Raw genomic sequence first — 21,877 nt, forward strand, 5'->3', positions numbered from 1 at the left:
GTTATACATTTCTCTATTTTATTTTCTTGTCTGAATAGAATTTTAAACAGAAAAATTGTACATACAAACATTTTTGTACCTATTATTGAAATATGTGTTGCAGAAGAAAACATGTAAAATGCATAAATTTATGCATTTTGTATAAGTTTGCATATGTCATATGTTTCGATTGCAATTTAATCAGAAGCCAAAAATATGCCCAGTCCCAAAATTTGACATGAATCGGACCAAAAATAGGGGTTGCATAAAATTTCGCTGTCTACTCATCATCCAGAAGACTTTCTGTCATATTGTTTTTTTATTATTTTGCCTGATTTTGTTGCTTTTTTGCCACATTTGCAAAATGGTCTGGGAAAAGCATATGGTAGTAGCTGGAGCAGCAGCAGTACAAACATATCACCTTGTCAGAACATGTCATGAGATTCTAACCTGAAATTATTTTAAAATAGTTATAATTTTTACGAAATTATGCATGTTTTAGAGTTTTACTAGTTTAAAAATACTTTTGGTCTAATCAAATTTTAATTGCTCATTTTATAAATAAGTCGTTGAGTTAGTTGCCTCTCACAATACATTTTTACCTAATATTCATTTTAAATTCTAAGTCAAATTATTTGCTACAGACAGTTTAAGAAACTACAGACGACAACAACAACGAATAATAAAATGCGAACGACCAGTTTCTAGCAAAAAATCTCCCACGCTAATCTTAAATCTAAATAGAGCGAATAATCTACAATAAAACCATATATTGTCTTATTAACACATTGTAGGATACAACATTTAACAACTGAGCTAACAGCTTACTGTGACATAGCAACACGATCACAGTCTAGTCTTATGGTCGACCAGTCAGTCAATTGAACCCTATGACCACATCCTGTGAGAGCAATGCTAGTCCTTTAGAATCATGTTTTTCTTTTTGGTTTATTTATGTACTCTGATTGAATGATCAACAAGAATTGCCTTTGAGGGTACATACATATATTTTGCAACATTAAACAAATGAAACAAATGCAAAATAAGAGATAATGAGTTCACTTTTCTATTGTTTTCCTGTGTCCCAGCAGGCTATCAAAACATTCTTCATGTTTTGTTTTATTTTTGTTTCCCTTTTACCAGAGCAAAAATTTAGATGAGACAATTTTTGTACATTTGTCCATTTGGGTGGTCTTGGCCAATATGGTTGGCCGGCTTGTCGGCCATCTAACAACAGCAGGATATATTTTTGGGTTAAGGTAAATTAAGAAATAAATATTTTTTGAAAAACAATATTTTTACTCTTTAGATAAGATAAAAAATATTTAAGTGGAAAAAAGTTATGAAAATGTTTCAATTAGTTGTTGTGTGTGGGTGTTCGATCTCTATTTAGTCGCATGAGGTAATATTTATGAGATAACACAGCATTTAGAAAGTGTTAACCTTTGACATGTTTTAACCAATCAAATATAAATAGTATAACTAAATTTTAAATAAACATACTATGTTTATATTTTTATTAATAAAATCTATAAATCCAAAAAACGCAATTGAGCATGCAATAGCTGATGGCTTAAGCTGCTAATTATATTCTTTCAATGTATCTTATATAAATATATAAGATAAATTTTACAAATAAATTAAACACTTCAAATCATGCTTGATCTTGAACAAAAATTTTTGATAGAAGTCCAAAAATAAGAAGACACGTGTCTCGCCGTTTTTCCCTATCTCATCAAATTTTGTATTCGTGGGCCCAAAAAGTTTGAAGCTTTGATGTGCAAAGCAATCATTATGTAAGGTCCATCCCAGCAAAAAAAGTCATTACCAAGTAATGACTTTATTCAGTAAATTTTGGCAGTAGTAACTACCTACAAATTGACCGCAAAAGTCATTATTTATACCCACCACCGTAATATGGAGGGTATAATTAAGTTTACCATTCCGTTTGTAACACATCGAAATATTAGTCGGAGACCCTATAAAGTATACATAATCTTAATCAGCATAAAATTCTGAGTCGAAATAGCTATGGCCCGCCTGCTGAAATCATAAGAGCATGCAATTTTTAAGATTAAGCTTTACAATTTAGTATATTACTCCTAGGATGTTTGGTATTGAAAATGGGTCCACGGTCCACGTTTTGATATATCCCCCATTTTTCGATTTTCGGTATTTTGAAGGTTTTATTTAATTTAATTTATTTGAAAAACACAGTAACCTAGCCCATAGGGCCATGAGCGGTTCCAAAAACAGCTATACAATGACTACTCTCAGTTACCTATATCTAACAATATTTCTTAGCTTATCATAAATAGAATTATAGATAAATAAAAGCAAAGGCTTATAAATTAAGAAACGAAAATATATAACAAAATAAACATTAATAGAATCAGCCATGCAACAATATATCATTACAAACTAAGACAAAATTTATGATCGCTATATTTCATTACGATTAAAAAGAGCACATAATTTATTCTTGTAACATTTTAAGGAGGAATTACATGTCTTCAGACATGGTGGCAGATTGTTATAAACACTCGAAATTCTAACATAAAACGATTTTTCCAAAAAGGGAGTCAACAGCGGAACCATTATCTGTTTGTTCCTCTCAGAACGAGAAAACGTGAACAGACTCAACACACATAAAGGGGTCTTCAACTTAAAAACCTTATAGAAAAATAACATAGACCGCAAACTCAATGAATTTTTAAACGTGCAGCTAAGAAACTCTTTCACATAATGAGAAATATGATCACGACGTTTAACACAGAAAACATATCGCTTAACACTACGGAACAAACGTTCCAACTTACGCAAAACATAACCATAACTACCCCCGAAAATCTCAGCAGAATACAAAAAGTGAGGCATAATCAACGCATGGACCAATTGAATTCTAATGTCTCTACATAGAACTAAGTCCAAACAGTACAACTTTCTTAAAACAAAGTTTACCTTGGACACCACAGAATTCACATGCACATCAAACACTAAACCACTATCAAGAAACAAACCAAGACATTTCATCGAGCTTCACCGACGTAGCCAGGGGCCCCCCCAGGGGGGCCCGTTCCCCCCGAAATGATTTTCGATCCCTTATGGTACACATATTATTAATTTTTGAATAAAATTTTAAAATGTTTTAAATGTTTCAAGAAATATGTAAAGTATCTGGAGGAAGTATTACAGAGAATTATTTAAATACATTGGTATACTTATTGTCCAACATATTTGAAAGTATAAAGACTAATGAACACGTTAGGCTTTTTGAGCAATTTTCTGCATAGTTGTTGTTAAGTTTTATGGTGTTGTTTAACCGTTTATTCGTAATTTTAGGCTGACTGCAAGTGTTACTGATTTCAGAACAAGATGTTTATTTGTATTTGTTGAACGTTTGTTGCATATTACGTCCAATAATTTGGCTTATAAACAACATCTAGAAAAAACATTCTTGGATCTTTTGTTTTTTTAATTTTTGATAAGAGCAGTTCAACAATAAAAGATAAAATCGTTGCGTAATTTTGTGGTTTTAAATTTTTGTATATAGTTTCTAACACGTTTTTGTAATGAACTATTTTGAACATCATAACAATTACAAATTCTTTATTATGTTTGAAATTTGCAAAAAAAAACTATATCAACCATTTTCTTATGATATAATTCTTTTTCACCGCAGTGTCGCCCGTTGAGATTATTTGAAACTGGTCTCTTGCTAAACATTAGTAAATGCCTATTGTACAAAAAGGATTTTCTATCCTATTTTTCAGGGTGATTATGAATGTAAACTCCTGTTGATATTCATAATTGGGCTGTTTATGTTTGGTTCGTGAGTTTTCTCACGGGGAGTTGATATTCATAATTGGGCTGTTTATGTTTGGTTCGACCCTTCGAATGACAATAAAATCAAGATTATTGAGTTTAAAGTTTATATTTTATTTATTGCATATTATTTCTAATATTTCAAAATTACATTGAATTGAATTGTATTTTGGGACGTACTTTCAATGGATACACATTTCTAGAAAGGTTCCTTTTTCCTTCTTCGGCAAAGGACTTTGTGACGACAAACGAAATCAAACAAGTCAGCAAAGGCTATAGTCGGGACGGGGCTGACCATGTGATACCCTACACCACTACCCATGTGCATAAGCTTTTCACTGGTAAACATTTCTTTTAGAGAATATAATCCGACTACCATAAGCAACCAAAATTTCGTGACTATCCGAGTAAAATTACGACCTGTAGCGTAATTAAAAGGTTTAGATGGACAGACAGACGGACGGACACACATAGCCAGATCAACTCAGCTCGTCGAGACCAACTTATAATACCCTTCCCACATAGTGGTGTATGGTATAAAAAAACTGGTCGGAAACAGATTCTTCTTCGTCAAAATCTCAACAAGTATCAGTCGGCTTTGCGGACAGGAATACACCCTGAGCCTGTGTGAACTAAAACTTTCATCTATGGAGAGATTGAATAGCGGCTTCATAACCAAAATCCTTTAAGTCGAAGCTATGTATTAGGAGGTTTTCATAATTGTGTAGCCATTTGCGGACGTATGAACTTGCCAACAAAATATAGATTTTATCATTGATTACAAGTGTTGCGAAGAAAGTACCTGAAGGAATGGACCGGACCAACATTGTTTATTTTGGAAGTAGATATTATTTTGGGGGTCATTCCTTTTAAAAGATATTGCGCCCACCAGTAATTTCAGTTCTTCACCAATGTGGTTCATTTTCGAGCTAAAACTAAGTTTGGACAAAATATTACTAAATCCAAAATTTGGCCCAAATCTGTTGCTCCATTCAAGAAAAATCGCACATAACGCTTTAGCTAAAATTCTTGAAATTTGAGGAGAAATACCAGAAGGAGTAGACCGAAAATCACCATCTTCGAACTTCATATAAGGCTCGCAGAAATATGGCGCTAAACAAAGTTTGAACCAACGTAATATCCGGTTCGAAAATTGTTGTGCGCACATGGTAGGTGCCGTAGGTGTTCTTTACAGCTTTCGAGCCATTTTCTCTGGAAGTATGGACTTGCCCCTGAAAAAACTTGTACTGTAGTAATAGGGGACCCGAGAACGCTTGTTGCAAAAAAGCAAAGCGTATATTTATTTCATGTTTTTACTTTTATAACTAAATTATTAGCATAAAGGAAGTGAAACCATATTTACTAATTATCCAGAGAGGTCTTAAACTGCACTTTTCTGAAAATTTAAGAAAAACTCTGTGGAAGGATATCGAAAGAGTGGATCGATATTGTCCATATTCGAAGTTGGACAAAATATCACAAAGGCCACATTTTGGACAGAATCGGTTGATTTGTTCGAGAATTATCGTGTTCTGCAGGCAGCCACCCAAATGGACGAACATATATAAGTGGACTCCAAATTTTCTGAAACACATTTCTTCCAAACACTCTTTGCCCTTAAAACCATTATTTCGATGAGGCACATTTTTACTAAATGCTAAGAGTATAAAAAATGTAGGTTGGGGAAAATTGTGTTTATGGATTTGTATACATGTATAGACCTTGGATTGGCGCCAGAATTTCATTTTAAACAAGTTCAAGACTGGTTGCCAGAGTTTTCCTAGTTCCTAATCAACTTATGAGAAGATCCACGATAGGAAACCAGAATTTCTATAAGAGAAGCCCGACGATTGTCCCGCGAGTGGGTGCTAGAATTTCATCATGGATAGACTCACTATTGCTCAGCATTAGTTCTCTATCAAGAAAACCACTATCAGCCTTCAGAAATTCTTTGCGATAAGATCTACGATTGAACACCAAAATATACTTAGGGAAATAACTACAATTGGTTTCTTTATGACAAAAGCAACGATTGAATTTCCGAAATTGACCATATTCTGACACGGCAGCGTGATAAAAGACAAAAAAGAAGACGCGTGTCTCGGCGTTTTTTCCTTTATTTATATAACTGCTAAATAGACCTGTAAATATAAAAAATACTACTGGATAACGTCATGATATCCGAACGCATAAATCAATTCTCTACTAATCTCATTTTCCTTCCACAAATTACTCAATAAAATTGGGGTGGAAAATTAAAGCCGTGATTTTGAACTTTTGTGAAGTAGGAGACAAAGGAAAGGTCCCCAATATTCCATGTAAACAAAAAAGTTAAATCTTAAGATATTTCTAAGGGTTTCCGATTGAATACTCCTTATTTTCATCTTACCGAAGTGATATCACTGAATTACATAACATTCACTGTAGTTGTGAGTTATTTGATAAATGATACACCCAAAAATATATGCGATGATTAATATATCTACTGTTTTGAACATATATTAACTCTGATATATTGTCAAAAAGACAAGGGACATTGGCCAAGAAGACTTACGTCATTTTATTTAAAATATAGTAATGAACATCAGTAATATAAGTCTAAAATAAGGTTTACGTCTTTGCTAAAAAAGAAATTTTCGCTAACATGAACTTTCAAAATTTTGGTCAGGTGTATTTCGAGGGTTTTTTTTTAAATTTTCGAACCGAGATTGCTGTATTTTGGTATTGTGTTTAGTCAGAGGATCAAAAGAACAACGATGAGCTCTTTTAAAGAGTGTTGCTACATTTTCCTCCTGAAGTGGATGTAAACTGGGATTCTGGAATCTCAATGTTTAGAAAACCTCCACACAGAAAAATATCAGTACAAAGTGATTATCATCAGTTAAGATTTTATTTTCCTCCAAGGAATTATACTTAACATAGAGAAAGAAGTAAGTAGTTACTAATTGTTCATATTTACTTCAATACCGTAGTGGTGGAGAGTTTTGTTTTTACATGGGAAAGTCATAGGAAGGAAGTACTTCCTTAAATTTGTATTTAAGTACATATATAACCACATACCGGCAGTCGAAAAAGAGTTAAAGAATATATGTTCTATTTTTGGAACAATTTATTTGAATTTAAGTTCAAATTCAACAATACACCTTTTTCTAGTTTTTCTTTTATTTTGCTCTCTGCTTGTGTGGAACACACAAACTTCTGATTTGTAGCCAAACATACTATACACTAAGCCCTCGAACAAACAGCCACATTTTTTCGTAATTTGTTAACAAAAAACCCCCATGCCGACGGTGAGCTTTGAATACAAAACCCTGGGATTTGTAGCCGGAGACACAAGCTCTGTGCCGCCGAACTCATTACTTAGTAATTACTTAGTAATGAGAAAAGTAAGTAGTTATGTGTAAGCCATTATATATGTACTGCCTGATAATGCGGAGAGTAATGAGCTCTCATTACTCGGTAATGCATAAAGTAATGGCATGACCTTCACAGTATTGAAGATTCAATTTTGAAATTTGGTACAGAATACAACACATTATTCATTGGATATTTAGAATTGGAAATGAACCACATCCGACCACGTCCGGCAAAGTCACCATACAACAGTTCGACTCATAGACGGCAAATCCTACTCGCTGTACTTTTTGAGGCTAAGGGTTTGTGGTTTGTCAAAACAAACATCTCAGAAACCAATAGTTGAGAGCTCGGCAAACTTTTAGCTAAGTCCTGACAAAATAGGTTAAGCTGAAAAACTTCATCTGCTACCCCAATGACTGTTGATGCGACTGTATTTTATTAATTTCTATTCTTGCTACTTACACTGTGCAACAAAATGGAGGTGAAAGTCTGTAGCACGGAAATTTCTCTTGGGGAAGAAAGACCTTTGTGAGTATATTAAGAACCCTGAAGGACAGATCCGCCGTTAGTCGATCTTCCGCGTTATGGCGTGATGAAGTTTTTGCTAGCCATCAGGAATTAGCGTTATATCTTTGTTCACTGTTGTGTTAGCTTATTTTTCGGATGAAATGTCTGCAGTCAAATCGAATCAGGATTATAGTCGTCGACCACATCGACCTTCTAACTCGCTTCCTTCAATATCCTCTTCGTCCTTTATTTTAGGAGTCGCTATAAACGTACCTCAAAATGACGTTTTTGAGCCTCGGAATGTTCTGCAAAAATGTCGCTCAGAAAATTTTAGCTACGGCTCTTATTGGCAAATAAACGATATTGTTGCGTTTCAAACCTTTCTAAAATTAAATGTATTGTTTCAAAAGTTACATAATTCAGACAAAGAACGATAAGCAAATCTATAATCAACAAGGACTCACCTGTTACCAAACGAAAATTCGTGACTTTTATTGCTGAAAAGTAAAACTGTATCAGTCAGCTTCACCGGCAGAGATATATCCTCAACCAGGGTGCATTGAGACTTACATATACACTCTGGTTCATCTGAATAGAACCAACCAATATTTGCCTATAGATACCGTTATATCTGACGATAGGAAAGGAATTGTAAATTATATTTTTGTGGACATGTAGAGTATATAGTAGCGGTTATTTTCAATACCTAACATGTTTCACAGATGCGTTATAACGGTACTTTTTACACGCTTTATGAAAAAATGTCAAAATATTAGCATGTTTTAATGGTTTACCAGGATAGAACCACCCTAAGAATTTACACAAATCCTTTTTCAGATGTGGTTAACTTTTAAAAAAAACTATATATATTTATAAATAAAGGCCGTGAGTGTTGATTGTAAACAAAAATTGTGCAAAAAATGTGTATTAGGGTCTTGAAATTTAATGAAAATCAATGCTTAGAGCTCCAAAAAATATTCATATGAAGAAATCGGTAGAAGCAATTTATAAAGTCACAATTTTTTACAGAATTATGTTCAAAATTTTCAATACTACAAAAAAATTAAAAAAGTCACATTTGATAGGCTTATGAGTCCGAAACAGAGGAAATATGGTCAAGATAACTCAAATTTCTACCATTCCAATCCAAAAATTGATATTGAATGCAAATCGATGGGTTCGACCCAGTTTTGTTAGCTGTGGACATTTATAGGTCCAAAAAATAAAGAAAATTTCACCGCCGAACGCTCCATGTCACCATAAAGTTTTTGGAATTTCAAAAGGTTCAAAGACATTTGATGTGAACAAACAACTTAGCGATAGGGGAAGGTAGACGTTAATTTTTTTTTGAAAGGAAAGGGTTTAATTTTGATGGTTATGGTGTTCACATATCTTTTACTCATGGTATAAGTACCGAAAAAATATTTCTGATCCGGTATGCCACAGAAAAGAGCGGCTGTGTTTCTGTGCTTTTCATATCATGCGAAATTTTCTAAATCATAGCCTTTGATGTTGACATGGACCTGTAGATTTTGACAGCTAATGAAACTGGGTGGGACTTATGGATTTGTATTCACTTTCTTGAGATAAAATATAAATTTTTGGATTGGAAAGGTAGAAATTTGAGTTATCTTGACCATATTTCCTCTGTTTCGGATTAATAAACCTATCAAATGCGACTTTTTATAATTTTATTGTAGTATTGAACATTTTGAACATAATTTAGTATTACTTTAATTCATAACTACTTTATAAATTGTTTCTACCGACTTCATCATATGAATATTTTTTGGAGCTCTAAGCATCGATCTTTATCAAATTTCAAGACCCTAATACATTTTTTTCCACAATTTTTGTTGGCAATAAACACTCACGACCTTTATTTATAATTATAAGTATTTTTTTGTAAAAGTAAACCACACCTGTGTAAACTCTTAGGGTGGTTCTATTCTGGCGAAGCATTAAAACGTGCTAATATTTTGAATTTCTTCATAAAGCGTGTAAATAGTACCACAATAACGCATATGTGAAACATGTTAGGTATTAAAAATATTCACTACTATATACTCTACATGTCCACAAAAAATAATAATGTACAGTTCCTCTCCTATCGTCAGATATAACCGTATCTGTAGGAAAATATTGGTTGGTTCTATTCAGATGAACCGGAGTGTATCTATAGACAGATGGAGTTTTTAAAATGTTGTGATCTTTAATGGACGTATGAACTTGGCCGCAAAATATCAAAACTTTTGGGGTATATATTAGGGTGGGGCGATTTGAACACCATCATGGGCGCCTGGAGTTTCTGATTCTCGGGATTGCCGTGAGCAGAAGAGTCTACTAGAACATATGTCTAAAAAAGAGCCCCCGGATTTTGATTTGAAATTGTTATCAGGTTTTTTTTTGCATATTTTCGCTTATAACAGCCAAAACAATTTCGATCGACATTTTCGATCCAAAACGAAGACAAAAATTGTAGCCAAGACAAAAATTAAGAGCTCTCTAGTACTTCTCAAAAGCATTAAAATGCTCCTTCAGGCGGTTTTGGCCTTGAGAAAATGGATTTTTTTTTGGAAAATGTCGATAAATGACACAGTGCTACAAAATTGAAAGTCGCTGGGTGGAAAATTCCTTTTTGAGATGAAAGCCCTTGATGAAAATTGTTCGTTTTCTTTGTTTGAAAACAAACTGTATATTCTCGATGTTCAGTTATCGTATTGCGTTAGATAGTACCTTTTAGAAAGCGATGGTACCCATCGGAATGCTGAATACGAGAAAACGATATTTTCAAAACAAAAACAAAAAAACTTTGAGATAGTCGTGAACGTCATAAAAAGGTTGGTACCGTCTATTACCAAGGAATAAAGGAAATTTAGTAACTGATACACATATTACATATGTTAAATATCGAAAAGGTATCAAGATTCAACTACTTCGTTCTAAATTTACCGACTAGAAATTAGTCTGAAGCTATGTTTGAATCATTGATTAACATTTATGCAGAAAACATCCAAGTCTCTTAGCATTTCTTCATGTATACAGATAAAGCTGCTATGTAAAATATATTCCAGAATATATTGCTCTTTAAAGAAATCAGGAACAATCCATAGTTTGCAATAAACTTTGCTGTGTGTGGAAAGAATTGTGGCTTCTCTAAATAATCGAAGATTTTTTCCTTCCGTGTGGTCAAGTTTTTTATTTTAAAACGTATTGTTCAAAATGTTTTTATTGCATTTAAATATTAATATTAAGGATAATCTTCAATAACACTTCTAACAAGTCTTTCTATCTCCAATAATAAATAATTCCCTAAACACCTACCTTGTTAGCCATTAAAAATATAATATTTCATTTAAGACATAGCCACACACAAACATATTACAATAATCCCATAAAAGTACCGTAATAATCTTAAAGAAAATTATCTTCTCAGGCCTTACATTACTAAAAAGTCAAAATTCTATACAAACAGCAAAAAAAGAAAATCTTTAAAATATGTGCACACAAATTGTGTCTATTGTCTTCGGTTCATAATAAAATGCATGGGAAACAATAAGCTTATGATAAATGTTTTGGGTAGTATCCTTTTTTTCATTTATTCTCTTTAATTTTGCATAAAACCTTTGTCTCGCACCAAAAATATCTATGATCATAGAATAGAAGGGAATGGTATGTACGTAGGTATCCTTAGTCAAACCAAACCATTTTGGTTATGACTCTATGGTTAGTATGCACTCTTGTTTGGCTGGCCATATTGGCCAGATAATATTGTGAGATCCCCTTTCGAACCCACAAGCAAATGGCAAAGAAAAAAAGATGTAAACTAGAGAGATTCTGGTATTTGCTTGATTTGGTTTTGTCTTCGGCAAACAGCAGGACATTTTGCTTGATATTGGCCGACAAGGCAATGGAATATCACCCACCTAACAGAATAGCAAAAAGGACATCAATTGTTTTAGCAACAGGGACATGAACAACAACAACAATGAAAACAAAAAACAATAAATTTTCATTTAGAGTCTTTTTATGACCATTCTAACTGACCCTAGACTGAGAGCGACTTTGGAGACCTCAAGACACACCACCAACTAAACTATGGTTAGCCAGCTAGCTATGCCCGACATTTCGCACCCAGTGGCTAACAATATCCAGCTAGAGTAACAACAACAATACCAACAAATATGCAATTGTTTTTTGGTGTTGTTGTAGCTAAGTGAGAATATTGATGAAAATCAAAGAACCGGAGAAAGAGAGACAACAATCGACTAAGAGATCCAGTTGAATAAGCTGTTGTAAAACAACAACACTTACAATGTTGATTAGTTTTGATTGAGCTCCTGCTGCTGTTGTCGGTATACAAAAAGTGAGCAATCGCCACAGGATATTCCTAAGCACCCACACAAAGATAAGACATAACATTATTAGGATGTGTGCGTGCTTCATTGGATTGTTGCTTGTTGAGAATTGTTTGCACACACACACCAACACCATATCCTTCCTTTACAATTCGTTATGGGCAAAATATTTTGGTTCAATACTTAGTTAGATGTTCGCACAAAATTGAGTTGTCAATATGACAAACTAGCTGACCGACAGGCTGACTGAAAACAGATTTTATTGTTATTGATGCTATGCACAGTGGTTTAAGGATTGTGAAAGGGGTAATGGTGGTGTGAGTGAAACTTGAAAGTACCCAGCGAAGCAATCGTACCGACATCGCAACGAAATCGGAACAAAATTCGGACGATACGTGCGATGTCGTATCCGAAATCGTAACGATATCTTAGCGAATGTTGTATGAAGTGTTTGACATAATTTTGGAACGAAATGTTGGAGCAAAATCGGATGAATTTCGGTCAGAATTCCGCACGAAATCGAAAGAAAATTCTTGGGAATTTCGGAAAGCGAATTTTTTCTTCCGAATTTTCTAACAGATTTCTGCACGATTTCGGAATAATGTCGTATGAAAATTGGACACACCTTCCGAATCTTCGTAATGATTTGTGAACAATTTCGGAATAATGTCGTATAAATATCGAAAGAAGAATTTTTTTCTCGGACCCCTGTTTTATTGGTCAATTTTTCTTTGATATGTTTTTTAATGGAAGATTATAATTTCAAACGTTTCTAATTATTTGTTATCATTTTGTATTTATAGTGGAACAATGTAAACTTTGGGTACGAATATGTTGAGTCTATCAGTATTAGCTTGAATTATTATATGTTGCATTTATATTTAAAATTTGTATATGCGAATTTTATAACCAACCACTTTGTTTTTCGACAACAAACTAAAATGAAACCAACCCCTTGCTGTTATAAACATACAAAATGTGGTTGCTATGCGAAGAGAAAATTTATTTCCGACATTTCGCTGCGAATTCGTACCGAAATCGGAAGAAAACCATTGGTATATTAATTGTTCCACAAACATCCCAAATGGGACAAGGGAGACTTCTTTCATATCAATGAGTGCACGCCGATTCATATTGGCTCAATGATATGGGACCTACTTTTTATTGCCGAGTCCGAACGGCGTGTCTTACGACACCACTTGTAGAGAAGTTTTTTCATGGCTTAAATACTCAGGAAATGTCGCCAGCATTACTGAGGGGGAATTTTGCCACCGTTGGAAATTTGATGTTGCTTGGCCTGGGATTCGAACCGCAGACCTTCTGAGTGCAAGGCGGACGTGCTAACCATTGCACCACGGTGGCCCCCGCAAAACATTGGTATATTCGAAGAAAAAATTACTGCCGACATTCTCTCCGAAATCGGAACAAAATCTAAGCTAATTCCCCTACGAAAAATCGTATAGAACTGGAAAAAAATCTAAACAATTTTGCTTCCGAAATTGTTCAGATGTGTTGGACATCCGACATTTGGTTTGCTGGATAACTACATACAAATAAAAAGGTTTAAACGTGCTGAAGACAGATAGACAGAACGGTCTAATGGACCTGTTCTTTTTTTTGTAATATCAGAGGAAGAAAGACTATAAGTCTACAAACTTTGGCATATAATATGATCTCTTAGTTCCTTATTTATTATTTTGGTAGAATCTCGAAAATATATAAAGCTCATATTTAAGACAGATGATGCATTGCTTCCAGGGGAGAAATCCTTATTAAAGGGAATACAGCAGGTCTCTAGATGCTTTTCTTTTTGAAAAATTCATATTCAAGTCTAAAGACTCATTTGTTGCATGGAAAACATCCAATCCAATATCGACATCGATTTTTTTTAATTTCTTGCAGTAATCACGATTTACGATCAACTGTCAAAACTAGGTTTTGCCCAAATAAAGTCATAACACCCATACTTGTGAATCAGTTGATTCTCTCTATTTGCAAACACTGTGCCGCATGGCATCCTTTTGTTTCATTATTAGAATTAGTGCTATGTCATGTTCTTTCTGCGCATGCGTACATCTCCTTGTTTTTTTTTTTTTTTCTTTCAATAAAACAGATATTCCATCTTACGCTCCCTAAGGGAGCTGGAAAAATTGAAGAAGAAAAGATTGTGCACTGATAAGAAATTGGCGTAACGAATGGAATTGATTCGCTTGTAAGTTATACCGTGCAGCCCGTCAGATACATTTTGTGTGTTATTACCTTCGTTCACTAGTTTAGTTGTAGGCTTGTCTACAAGCCAAGCCATAGAATAACACACAAGTGAGCATTATTTTGCAACATCATCAAACCTCATTCACAGCTCAATTATACAAACACAAAAACATAGACCTCTGGCAAAGAAAACTACAAACAGACGGACATGCACACGGCAATTTTTTGTGTTATGTGTGGAAGCAGAAAGGCTGCCTAGATATTACACGCTTCTTTAGAATCTCTTCAGCCGAAAAAAAAGAAAAAACGAAGAATGATTGTGGAAAACATGAAATGTTAGAACATCTCAATTTCAGGGCGTATAGGTGTTAGATCGTGAAATAAGCGGTAAATTTGTAATGAAAACAAACAATTTCATGGTTGCATTTTATGCACATTTCATTAGATTACCTCCTTATTGCCGAAATAGGGGGCAGCAGAACAAATTTCTTGTTGGCTAAACACTCATTAGAAGCATGAAATTGATTAGGCACTTTTGATCTAGGTCTAAGATTGTGTCGCTATAATTTGATTGATGAACCATCTAATGGTTCGTCTCTGTGTTGAATATTGGAAATGCCGCAAATTACAGTGTAAATTGCTGGTGATGACCTTTAACATCTTTAAGTAAGGTGAATTGAATACAAACACATTTATTTTTATCATTAAAGAAACTGAAACTTTCTTCGTTATTGTTAGGCGATCTTTAAACATGTAATTGTTCCACAAGCATCCCAGACGGGACAAGGGAGACTTCTCCCATATCAATGAGTGCACCCCCAGTCATATTAGCTCAATGATATGGGACCTACGGTTTGTTGTCGAGTCCGAACGGCGTGTCTTAAAACACCACTTGTAGAGAAGTTTTACATGGGTGAAATACTCAGGAAATGTCGCCAACAATGCTGGGGGTATTTTGCCACCCCTGAAAATTTGAGGTTGCCTGGCCGGGGAATCGAACGAATCTGCATGCAATGCATACTATTGCGGCACGGTTGCACCAGATCTTTAAACATATGATTTCAATAAGAGACCTTCCAGAAATATTGATTTACATTGAATAATTAAGCCTTTGTGCGCATTTCCCACACCGTTTGAGATATTTATATATGCTAAGTGGGTGTCAGTAGGTTGAATTCAGAAGAATAAAAAATAGAAAGAACATTTAAATAAATAGCTAGATTAGCGAAGTTATGCTTGTAAGTAGTCAAGTAAAAATTTCGACATGAAATTTTTTAGTGATTTTATAAAGTGCCGTTAAATGCCAAATGAATTGAATATTTGCAGTAACATTTTTTAAAAAATCTTACTGAGATGTTGATCTAATAAAATAAAATAATACAGTTCCAATCAGTACTTATATTTTTTTGAAATTTGAAAGTTGCCTCTGGGCAATATTGGGTCATTGTGGTAATGAAGTAATTAAGTGGTGGAAGATGAAAATGCTGGTTTGTGGTATTCAATGAAGTAAAAAGGGTCATTGGGATATTTAGGTTTGTGAAAAATGTTGTATTTATATTGTTATTCGAAGGCTGGACTTGAATTAAGAAGAGATTGACACATTTTTTGGTAGAATATACATATTAGTGATTTGTAAAATATCAAGCGGATATCTGTTCAAATATCGATGATGATAATTTTATGTATTGGATGAAGAGCAATATTATCAGGTTTAGAGTCTGCATACAAAATATAAAATATTTTTCAAATTATATGAACACCACCATATACGTCAATATGATAAATATAGACCAATTTTCCATTCCATTTCCATAAATTTTCCTATAGAATTAAACAAACTCATTAGCTTATGTTTTTCCACATCACGAAAAATATAAATATATAACGATAATACAATAATACTTAAGAAACAAATTTTGTTAATTTTTATAACCACAATGGCCCAATGTTGCCCATAGGCAACATTTGGTAACTCCCTAACCGCGAGGAATTGATGAGAATTTTTTTCGCAGAGGACTTATTTTTGCGACTACTAACACTGTGCAGCAGCATTTTTGGGGGGTGGAAAATTCCATTTGGAGATGAAAGTCCTGGATTATTATATTAAGAACCCAAAAGGAAAAAAATTATATCGCGTGATTAATTTTTATATTTTTCCCTTATAATACTTTTTCTTATATATTTCATTTTTCTAACTCAATTCCTTTCATATACTTTTCGTCCTTTATTTCTTGAACCGCAGTAGAAGTACCACAAGATGAGATTTTTCAACATCCAAATATTCAACAAAAATGTTGCTCAGAAGATTTTATGTACGGTTTTCTTTGGCAACTAATCAATATTGTCCTGTTTTCATTGTCCTTTTTGATGTTTACTCGGTCTTGCTTCAGAAAAAAAACTATGTTTGGGTTTTCTGTATATTCGACATTGGTTATTTATTGGTTTTTGTTTTTGAGGCAAAAATTAATAACGGTGGAATTAAACGATAAAACAAAGAATTCTACAGATAAATTCGGATATAACGAACAACGGTTTTTATCACCGAGTATGAATGGTGTGTCTTACGACACCACTTGTAGAGAAGATTTTTATGGCTGAAATACCTAGGAAAATGTCGCCTGCATTATACTGAGGGGATTTTCTGAAAAGTTTAATGTTCTTGTCAGGGCTTGAACCGCAGACAGTATTAGGACAGTATAATTTTTATTGGAGACAAGTCCATACTGACTGATATAATTAATCTAAAGTTGTAAAACCCTCCGGCCACAAACTATTGCTGTTAAAAATAGTCATCGATTTGGTCAAATCTTTACACATTGTAATTGTCCTTCCAATCGTCTGTCAAATTCCTAAATTGACCACATCGGTCTACTCCTCCCGATAGCTCCTCAAAAGTTCACGTTTTTAGTGTGTTTTTGCTCTGTTCCAGCCCCCTATTCTGTAACTTTTTAACAACTTTACTCATTGTTTATTTTACAACAATTTCGTTTGTTTGTTTTGTAGTTGTTACAAAAACAAAAGAACTTTTAACAACATTTGAATCGACAAAAGTTACAGAATAAGCCTACAGAACCTGCAAGAAGCTACTATTTTTACTACGATAACATTTTTTTCTTTAAGTTATCGACAAAAATAGTAAAAATTAGTAGATTCTTGCAGTACTGGAACAGACCATTTAATTAATTTTCTTTGTTGTCTGTATGGTTAAAATTTAGTAACTCATTTTTAACGGAGTTGCAGTTAACCAATCGAACTAAAACGTTGCACACTTTTCAGACTTGGATGACAATACATAAATATGAAACCAAAACCAATATGGGTCTACTTTTTCCTATAGCCCCCATATAGCAGTACCGCCCGATTTCAGGAATTTTTGTGTTTTTATCTTCATTTTTAGCCAAAATTGGATGTAACTTGGCATTTGGAATTGTGGACATAGGTCAAGGTATTGCGCCCATACAACGGTTTCACCACTGATTTCAGTCTTTTAAAGTTTTTATCTACATTTTCTGCTCAAACTGTATATTGGCATTAAGGGTTCCCAGCAGTTGGAAATCGTCTGCACCAAAAAGTGTATTTATGTCGTAATGCAAAAGTGTTGGTAAGATTTTTATCCTTGCCATAAGAATATGATAGGGTGCCACGGTAGGCACACCTGCCTTGCACGCTGAAGGTCGCGGGCACGATTCCCCGGTCAATCAACATCAAAACATTTTTCAGCGGTGGCAAAATACCCCTCAGCAATGCTGCGACATTTCCTGAGTATTTCAGCCATGTATAACTTCTCTGCAAGTGACGTCTTAGGACACACCGTTCGGACTCGGCGATAAACTGTAGGTCCCATATCACTGAGCTAATATGTATCGGGGTGCACTCATTGATAGGACAGAAATCTCCCTTGTCCCTCCGGCATGTTTGTGGAACAATTATTATTATAAAATAATATGATCCCTAATCTTTAAACAAAAACAAGTAAGCAAAGTTTATAGTCGGACGGGGCCGACCATGTAATACCCTACACCACTGCAATTAGCTTTCAGCAAATCAAAATTCCTTTATGGAACAAATAAGCTTATTGTAAGAAATAACTTTGTCAGTTCTGCGACATTATCACATTAAGCTTGGGACGTACAGTTTATCGCCGAGTTCGAACGGCGTGTCCTAAGACACCAATTTTAGATAAGTTTTATATGGCTGCAATTCTCAGAAAATGTCGCCAACATTACTTTGGTGTATTTTGCCACCGATAAAAGTTTGATGTTACCTCGCCGGGGAATCGAAACCACAACATTCTGCGTACAAGGCGGATGTGAAGTTGAAATATAGCTCCACTCTATGGAATAATATTAGAAACGAAGATACGTAATGATTTTTTTGAAATTTTCAACCGTGGCAAAATACCCCTCAGTAGTTATGGTTACATTTTCTGAGTATTTCAGCCATGAAGATCTTCTCTATATGCGGTGTCTTAGGACACGTCGTTCGGACTCGGCGATAAACATATGAGAGAAGCCTCCCTTGTCCTTACTGGGATGTTTTCTTTGAATATCAGCTTCCTTTTCGGAATACACCTAATATAAATTAATATAAAGCCGCTGCAAATATACCCAATTACAATGCAATTTGCCATATCTGACCGTGAAATTTTCGACAGACGGACACTGCTCCAGTTCTATTGAACACTACAAATGCTATATACAAATTTTCAAAGGGAACATTGAGGGTTTATTGAAGATCTATACATAACATACATATGCTTGCGAATGCACGCGATTTTGTGTTTTTGAGGGTATTTCTAAAATAGTTCAGTGTTGATATATATTGTGATATCAAAAATATATTTTAACTGGTAAGAAACAACTAATTATGAGTAGAAATTCAAATAATTTGCATGCGAACAAATGTATGACTCCCAAAAGTATTCATATTTAATTATAGGCCAGGAGGGTGGGGGCCTTCACCAAAATTAATATTTCGAAAAAAATTTAACGGTTGCGACTCCGAGGGCATTTTGAAAAAGGTGGCGAAGCGAACCCGTTCTGCAATATACTTATATTTAAAAAAAAATTCAATTGGACAATTAATATGCTAGGGCTCCACGTCATTTGCAATAATGCTGGGAATTTCTTTATCATGATAGAGACAAATTGTAGCATGTGGAAAAACGGTTGTTTTCTACACAAAACCTACTATATATTAGGCAGTAGGCCCGTTAGTTACCCAGGACACACATTATTGCAATTTGCATCAAGGGAAAGGTCAGTAATTCTTTTTCCATATGTAGGCTACATTGCTGGTACATGCCCTCCAGAAAGTAATATATTGACCAAATTTTAAACTTTTATATTTTTGATACAAAAGTAATGGTCCATCTAAGCCACTAGACAATATGAGCATCAATGGAAAGGTCAAGAAACGGCCTTCCAAATTTTATTTACGTGGCGGAATACATATATAAGCTGTACATTAAAAATTTTCACACAAAAGTTGTGGTAAATTTAACCCTCTAAATATTATCTGATCACTATCTCAAATTGCAAGCTTCTTCTTTGTCATACACTCTTAGTTAACATTTAATTTGAAAAATTGTAAAATTGTGGACATTGGTACTTTCGTAACAGAAAGGAAACTCGAAAGATAACAAGTAGGAAAAGCGTTAAGTTCGGTCGGGCCGAACTTTTTATACGCCCCACCACAAATTTCAGCCATTTCGGTGGATTAATCCGGCCACAACCTTCAAAATACCGAAAATCGGAAGGTACCGCTCTATGGGGGCTATCTGATGGCATGGACCTATACCTACAAATTACTGGGGGTAAGTTTTATACTCCCAACGAAGACTAAATAACAAATTTCAGCCATCTCGGTGTGATAATGAGACCAAAACCTTCAAAATACCGAAAATCGGGAGATATCGTCCTATGGGGGCTATATCAAAACGTGGACCTATATAAACATTTTATGGTAGAAATGTTTCTCAGCCTCTGGAAGCACAAAATACAAAGTTACAACCGATTCTGTTGTCAAATGGGACTAATGGATTCAAAATATATTAAAATGACGCGTACTTTATATGGGGCGTTATATGGGGGCTATACCAAAACGTGGACCTATACAAACCAACTTTGGTGGGAATGTTTTTTGGCCTTTGGAGACACAAAATACGAAATTACAACCAATTCGGTGGTAAAATGGGACAAATATCTTAAAAATTCCTTAAAACGACGACGCGTCACGCGTCATTTTGTATGGGGGCTATACGAAAGCGTGGACCTACATAGCCCGCTTTCAATACCAAAAGTTTTACGTACATATAATAGATTTTCCCATAATTTCATCCACCTACGTCAATCCGTTCGGACGCTAGAGTGATTTCCACAGACGGACAGACGGCTATATCGATGTAGAATTGCACGCTGATCAGGAATATATATAGTTTGTGGGGTCTACAATGACTATTTCGAGTAGTTACAAACGGAATGACAAACTTAATATACCCCCATCCCATGGTGGAGGGTATAAAAATTTAAAATATTACTATAACATGGCGTTCGCCTTAATAAGGCAAAATAATACAATTTCTGCATAAGCCAGGCTGTGATTCGAACCTGGGTCTCCGACAACCGGCCGGTTATAGGCGTCTCAACTTTCAAAACCACTGATGATCAAATCTTATGATACAGAAGACCACCCCTGGGCCCACCCCTTGCGTAAGTCCCTGATTAAGGCAAAAGAAAAAAGAAAAAGAAATAAATATATAAATAATCAAAATATTGAAAATAAAAATTTAAACCAGTGAAAAAAGTGACAAACAGTGAAATTTATTTTCTTTGTTGTTATTTTTTAGCCAGACATATTTGTTTTTTACATTGCTGTCAGATCTACTATTTTTCGTTTCTTTAATTTTGTGCAAAACTTGTTGCGTGAGAGCAATTTTGATAGACTTTTGCTACTTTTACTATTAAAAAATTAAGGAACAAAGCTATAAATTTAGATTCGTAAGATTTGTAGAGTAATGCACTTTAATCTCAGTTTAAAGAAAGTTTTACTTTCGGGATATGCAAGGAAGGCTATAGTTTCGAAAATCGCGACATATTCTTTTTGGTTATTTAATTTGTTATACCCTACACCACTATGTGGGGCTATTTATAATGATCTGAAGACAAGAATATGTGTTATTACCAAAAAATATGTACATAAAAACTGTCGTAGCCCTTTATGCAATCCAATAACTAAACCCCACTGTTACTTGTCTCCGAATTATTTTTCTGAAAACCAAGAAGAAATATTTACAGTTCACTACTCAGAGACTATAAGCTTGGTTTATTACGTAATGTTAGCTTTATATGATAATGTGTTTTTCGATTTTCAAAGATTAAATTTTTTAGTTATTTTAAAGAAGATGGAAATTTTCACAGCACATCTTTGTTAATTTCATTGACCGGCAAATGGTATACAATAATTTTATGGCAAATGTTACAGATCCTTCTAGAATCTCCTGGGATTAACTTAGAAAAAATCTACCCGTTAATCTGTTAATTAGGTATCATAAAAATCACTATAAATTTTGCTATGCAAAAACGGTCGGTTGCTCAATAAGGAATGTGACTGACAACCGGTGTGTTTTTAGTGCAGTCATA

This window comes from Musca autumnalis, unplaced genomic scaffold, assembly GCF_047663935.1.
Source record: "Musca autumnalis isolate F117 unplaced genomic scaffold, ASM4766393v1 scaffold_3, whole genome shotgun sequence".
NCBI lineage: Eukaryota > Metazoa > Arthropoda > Insecta > Diptera > Muscidae > Musca > Musca autumnalis.